A 6,161-nucleotide genomic window follows, 5' to 3' on the forward strand; every position below is an offset into this window, starting at 1 on the left:
GTTCACTTAATTCGTGAAGGAACCAGTAAGACATTAGGACAGATTCAAAAGAGAATTTGACTTACAGACATTTATATTCTCTACTGGACAAATTTCACTTGTGTTGTTATGAATAGAAATCATCTGCATTACTGTGGACATAAATAATTTGCATTGCTATCAGTTTTCTTTAACTTAATAGCTACAGCTGCGAAGTTGTAAAATACCCTAGTCCACAGAAAGTCAGTTAAAGAATACCACTAGGAAGTCATGTCTGTGCACAGGTACATAGCCATCTGCCACCCCTCCAGTACAAGGTCATCATGAGCAGCTGGGTGTGCCTCCTCATGGTGGGCATCTGTGCAGCCTATGGTGTGCTGGGGAGTCTGTGCTATACTTTCTTTGCTATGCACCTGCCCTATTGTGGCCCTAATGACACTGCCCACTACTTTTGTGAAGTTCCTGCCATCTTAAAGCTGGCCTCTGCAGACACATCCTTCAGTGACTTGGTGGACTTCATCACGGGCTTCAATGTCATTGTGGTCCCACTCTCTCTGGTTGCCATCGTCTATGCCAACATTTTTGCTACCATCGTAAAGATCCGCTCAGCCCAGGGCCAGATCAAGGCCTTTTTTACCTGTGCCTCCCACATCACCACGTTCATCCTTCCACGCGTCATCATGTACATGAGCCCTGGCTCTGACTCTTTGTCAAACAGTGGCAAGAAAATGGCCCTTTTCTATAACATTGCCACAGGCTTTCTCAACCCTGTCATCTACAGTCTGAGGAACAAGGACATGAAAAAGCTTTCCTCAAACTGATGGGAGTGGGCAGGGCTCCAGTGAGGCTTTAAAGCTTAAGACCTGGGGAGCTGAACAAAGCAGGCCACACACTCACCAGCTCCCCCAGGACTCGTCCATGAAACCTGGAAAAGCTGGACTCCATAAGCTAACTCTGCACCCTGGCCATTGGGAAGGAGCAGGATGCTCGGACCTTAGCAGTATCAACGGTGTTGTGGTTTGAGACAGAGACAGTAGTGAAGACAGAGCACAGTGGTCAAGAGCCTGGACGTTGGTGGCGGACAGATCAGGATGAGGGACTTGGTTCTACCAGTTACTAGATGTGTGAATTTTCACCAGTGACTTAGCTGCTCTAAGGTTTGTATTGCTTCCTCACAGAGAAGCTGTGATTAAATGAGATAATAGATGAAAAGGTTTAGTACAGAGACTGGCATAAAGTAATTTTTCAACATATGTTTTAAGTTTTAAAATTTACTTCTCAGGGTTGAACTGTCACCCCCTTAAGAGCCCTGATCCTACTGGGCTGTGGAAGTGACTGGAGCTCTAGAGAGGAAAGAAAACAGAGTGGGGGGAAGAGTAAAAGAAACAGAAACTCAAAAACTGAAAAGTGGAGAATCTCCCAGTGAGAAAGACCTGAGAAAGAGGAAATGAACCTTTTACTATCCATCTACAAACTGGGCAAAGCAGAGCAGTTGAGGGCCGCTAAAATCTTAGGCGGGGGAGATGTACTGTCTTGTAATCCTTTGTTTTTGTCCTTTTGTCTTTTTACACTTGTTGATTTTCCCTCTCCCCTTATTTCTAATAAAATTCATTTTGGAAAATAACAGGCTGTCTTGGGTGATCTCAAGGGGAAGGTATGCTGTCTCCTTAAGGATGAGCAAAATTAGAGAGGGAGAATGGGTGCAATGTCACTTCCAAATGCAAAGTTTAGGGAATCCAGAAGTTAAAAAGTCCATGAGGAGTTTTTATGCTGTTTTCTTACTTGAAGGGACCTTCCTTGAAACTCTGCTTTTTCCTCACAGAATCTTTACAAAGGTAAGTTGGTTTTTCCCAGACTTCACTAATTTGCAAGATCACATGACTATACATCACTCTTAATAACTGCTTTTTACCTCTGCTTGCTGACTCAGGAAATCCAGCACCCAACAAAGCGATCCCCCCATGAGATTCTAGATGCATGCCCCATAAGCTAGCGTGTAGCTTTTGGGGTTCTTCTTTCCCAGCCCCTTGCTGATGTGTACTTCCTATGAAGTTCCTTGTAAAAAATTCAGCTGTGCTGGCTGGAAAAATTTAACATGAATGCCTGTGCCTTCCATGAAAGGTCAGGGTCCAAGCCTAGGTTGCATGCACCAATGTCCTCAAAAGTATTACTCTACCCCACCACCTAGGAGCCAGGTGTCATATAAGTAATGAAGCAAAATTAAAAGGGAGACAACAAAACAGGGCGTATAATGCAACATTCTTACAGAACATACAGTGGATAATAGCTATCATTAACATAGAAAGAGGTCTTACAAATTAGTAAGAAAAATACAAACACCCTGGAAAACTGGTAACAAATATGAAAAAATCATTAAAAAGAAATCCAAATAATCAATAAATGTATGGGGAAATCCCTCCACAGTAGGCACCAAAGAAAAGCAAATTAAAATATCAAGGAGATACCACGTTTTTTTTTTTTTACCTTTGAGACTGGCAGACTTTTAGAATAGTCAGAGGTGGCCAGAATACAATGAAATATGGACTGTCATACATTGCAAATGGGAATATAAACCCATCTTTTTGCAAGGTGTCTTGGCTTTATGTATCAAGAATCTTTATTCCCTTCCACCCAACACTTCCAGTTTTAGGACATTTTAGAAAATAGACAATATAAGTGCAGGAAAAGTAAAGCAACTATTTCTATTGTGTTACTTATGATGGTAGAAAATGGAACCAATTGAAAATATTCTGATTACTGAGATTTCACTATATTATGGTATGGCCACATATGGCATACTATGTAGCCATTGCAAATGTATTTTAGAAGAATATTTAATGATGTACGTGCTCCCAACCTGACATGAAGTGAATAAAAACAAGAAACAGCTGATGAACAATATATTGTGATCACCACTAACAGTTGTAAATGCTTTTCTACCCTTCAAGCCAGACCTTAAAGCTTAAAATAGGGGAGAGGGCTGCTGTCATATTTCTGTCCACCCCACAGGGTTGACTTGAGGAGGAAATGACTATATATGGGAGAGCAATACTAGATACAGCATGACTTGTTGCTAACTTCTTCCACCCAACAAACAAACCTTAGATCCAGCTTTCTTTTGCATGTGATCCTCTTGAAATACGGCCCCAAATTCTGGCATGCCCTGATGGTGGGTCATTTGTCCCGTTTTACAGTTGTTTATAGTGGACAGCTAGCTCCACTATCTGTTACTCAATCATGTCCAAAAACAGAAGTCCCTCCACACATTTGGAATTTTTAAACTACATCTCAGTAATTCATGATGTTTGCCAAAATGGTGGTTGGACTGCAGTGTTGTCAACCTGACTGACAGTTCTCTGCTAATACACAAACACACACACGCACACATGTACACACACACTCCTCCACCTTGTAAAATGAAAATCTGGTTATGTCACCCTTCACTTAGAAGCCTGCAATAGTATCCCAGAGCCTTTAAATTTTAACTCTTTACTATAAGAGAGTAAAACTTTTACTCTTTACCATGGTTTATAAGCCCCTTCATAGTCTGGTCCTACTCCTACCACTACTCCATATGCACCCACCTGTGAAGCCAACTTGAACCACATGAAGTTCTTGGAATATCAAGAATGAACAAAGAGCAAAAGAAATGGTAAATAACTGGGTAAATGTAACAGGTAAATTTTCTTTCTCTTTAAATTCTTTAAAATATGTTTGGTGATTAAAAGCAAAACTTATAAAACTATTTGATGGGTTGTTGATGTATATAATATATAGGATGGCTACAACATAAAGGGAATAGAGTAAAGGCTCTACATGGTGAGTAGTTTTCTACATTATACCTGAAGTAGTAAAATATTAATTCTAAGTGCATGTGTAAAAGTTAAGTATATATATTGTGGTCCCTAGAGCAATCACTAAGGAAATTATAAAAGGAGATAAAATAATTAAACTAAAGCAATATTTTAAGAAGGTTTGAAAAAAAAGAAAGTCATAAAGGAGGAGCAGTGAAATAAAAACATAGGAAAAAAGAGAAAGCAAATGAATAAATAGTAGGCCTAAATCCAAACATATTAAGGTATGTTAAATGTAAATGATCTAAATACATAAAAGACAGAGATATTCTTAGTAGGTTAAAAGAAATAACTCAAGTATACGCTGTCTACAATAAACTCACTGCAAATACAATGATATAGTTAGATTAAAGGTAAAAGATTGGGGAAAAATACTATGCAAACACTAATCAAAAGAAAGCTGGAGTAGCTATACTAACATCAGTCAAAATACACTTCATAGAAACAGCCAAAAAAAAAAATGACCAAGGATAAAGAGTGACATTACATAATAATAAAAGGCCAATTCACCTAGAAGATATGCCAATCCTAAACATGTATTAACCAAACAACATAGCTTCAAAACACATTAAATGAAAACTTATGGAACTGAAAGAAGAAATGGACAAATACACAGTTGTATTTGGAAACTTCAACACTCCTCTTTCAGTGAGTGATAGAACTAGTAGACAAAAAAATCAATAAGAATATAGAAGAAATAAATGACATCAAGCAACAGGATCTAACATTTGTAGAAAACTCAACCCCCAAATAGAAGAATACCCATTTTTTTTCTTGCATAAATGGAACATTTGTCAAGATACACCACGTAAAGGAGTATAATGTGCAGACAAATCTAAAATAATTGCGATCATACAAACTTCTCTGACCACAGTGGAATCCACATAGAAATCAATAATGGAAAGGCAACAAGAATTCTCTAAATTATTGGAAATTAAACATTTAAAAATAATCCATGAATCAAAGAGGGAGTCACAAGAGAAATGAAAAATATACTGAATGAAAATGAAAATACAACATATAAAAATCTGTGATTCAAAACTAAAGAAATGATTAGAGGGAAATTGATAGCACTAACTGCTTATATTAGAGAAGAAATTCCTTAAAGGAGTAATCTAAGCTCCCATATCACAAAACTAAATAAGAAAAGAATAAAACATACCAAAAACAAGCATAATGAAGGAAATAATAAAAATTAGAACAGAAATCAATAAAATAAAAATAGAAAAGTAAACTGTAAGAAAACAAATGCAATTAGAAAAGAGACAAAATTTCAAACAGATACTTCAACAAAGTGTATACAGATGTACAGATGGCAAATAAGGACAAATAAGCACATGAATAGATGTTTAATATCATTAGCCATTAATCAAATGCAAATTACAGCCATGAGGAGGTATCAGTATACTACACACTACTTAGTCTGTTACATTGGCTTAAATAAAAATTACTGACAACAGCCAATGCTGGAAAATATGCAGAGCAGCTTGATCTCTCACATATTGCCAGTAGGAATATAAAATTGCATATCCTTTCTGGAAAACTGTTCTATATATGCTGTTTTTAAAACAACCTTATTGAGATATCATTCACACATATAAAATTCACCCACTAATGTGTGCAATTCAGTGGTTTCTATTGTACTCACAAAATTGTGTAACCATCACCACAATATAATTTTAGAACATTCTGATCATCCCAAAAAGAAACTCTATGTCCCTTTGCAATCACTCTTAATCACCCTATCTTATCCCCAGGTCTAACCAACTATTATTAACTTACTTTTTGTTTCTACAGATTTGCCTATTGTGGATATTTCATATAAATTGAACCATACAATATGTGTACTTTCTAACTGGTTCCTTTCACTGATACATGTTGTAGCATGTTTCAGCTCTACAATCCTCTTTATTGCAAAGTAATATCCCATTGTATGGATATACCACATTTTATTTATCCATTTCAGTTGACAGACATTTGACTTAATTCCACTTTTTGGCTATTATGAATGATGATATTAGGAACATTCATATAAGGTTTTTGTGTAAACATATGTATTTTCATTTATCTTATATATGTAGGAGCAGAATTGATGGATCATATGATAACTCTATGTTTAACATTTTGAGGAACTATCAGACTGTTTTCTAAATCAGCAGCTCTGTTTTACATTTCTGCCAGCAATGCATGAGTGTTCCAGTTTCTCCACATATTTTCAATACTTGTTGAAGTATTTTTTAAGTTATAACCATCCTAATAGGCATGAAATGGTATATCTTTTGGGTAGAATAGTAGTATAACCCTATGACCCAGAAATTACATTCCCAG

General features: G+C 36.7%; 1 pseudogene; it reads left to right on the plus strand.

The window, feature by feature from the left end:
• Window positions 1-249: 249 nt before the first annotated feature.
• On the plus strand, window positions 250-832 carry LOC108408111 (olfactory receptor 2D3-like; annotated as a pseudogene).
• The last annotated feature ends 5,329 nt before the right edge of the window (window positions 833-6,161 follow it).

This window comes from Manis javanica, chromosome 4 (assembly GCF_040802235.1).
Source record: "Manis javanica isolate MJ-LG chromosome 4, MJ_LKY, whole genome shotgun sequence".
Classification (NCBI taxonomy): Eukaryota; Metazoa; Chordata; class Mammalia; order Pholidota; family Manidae; genus Manis; species Manis javanica.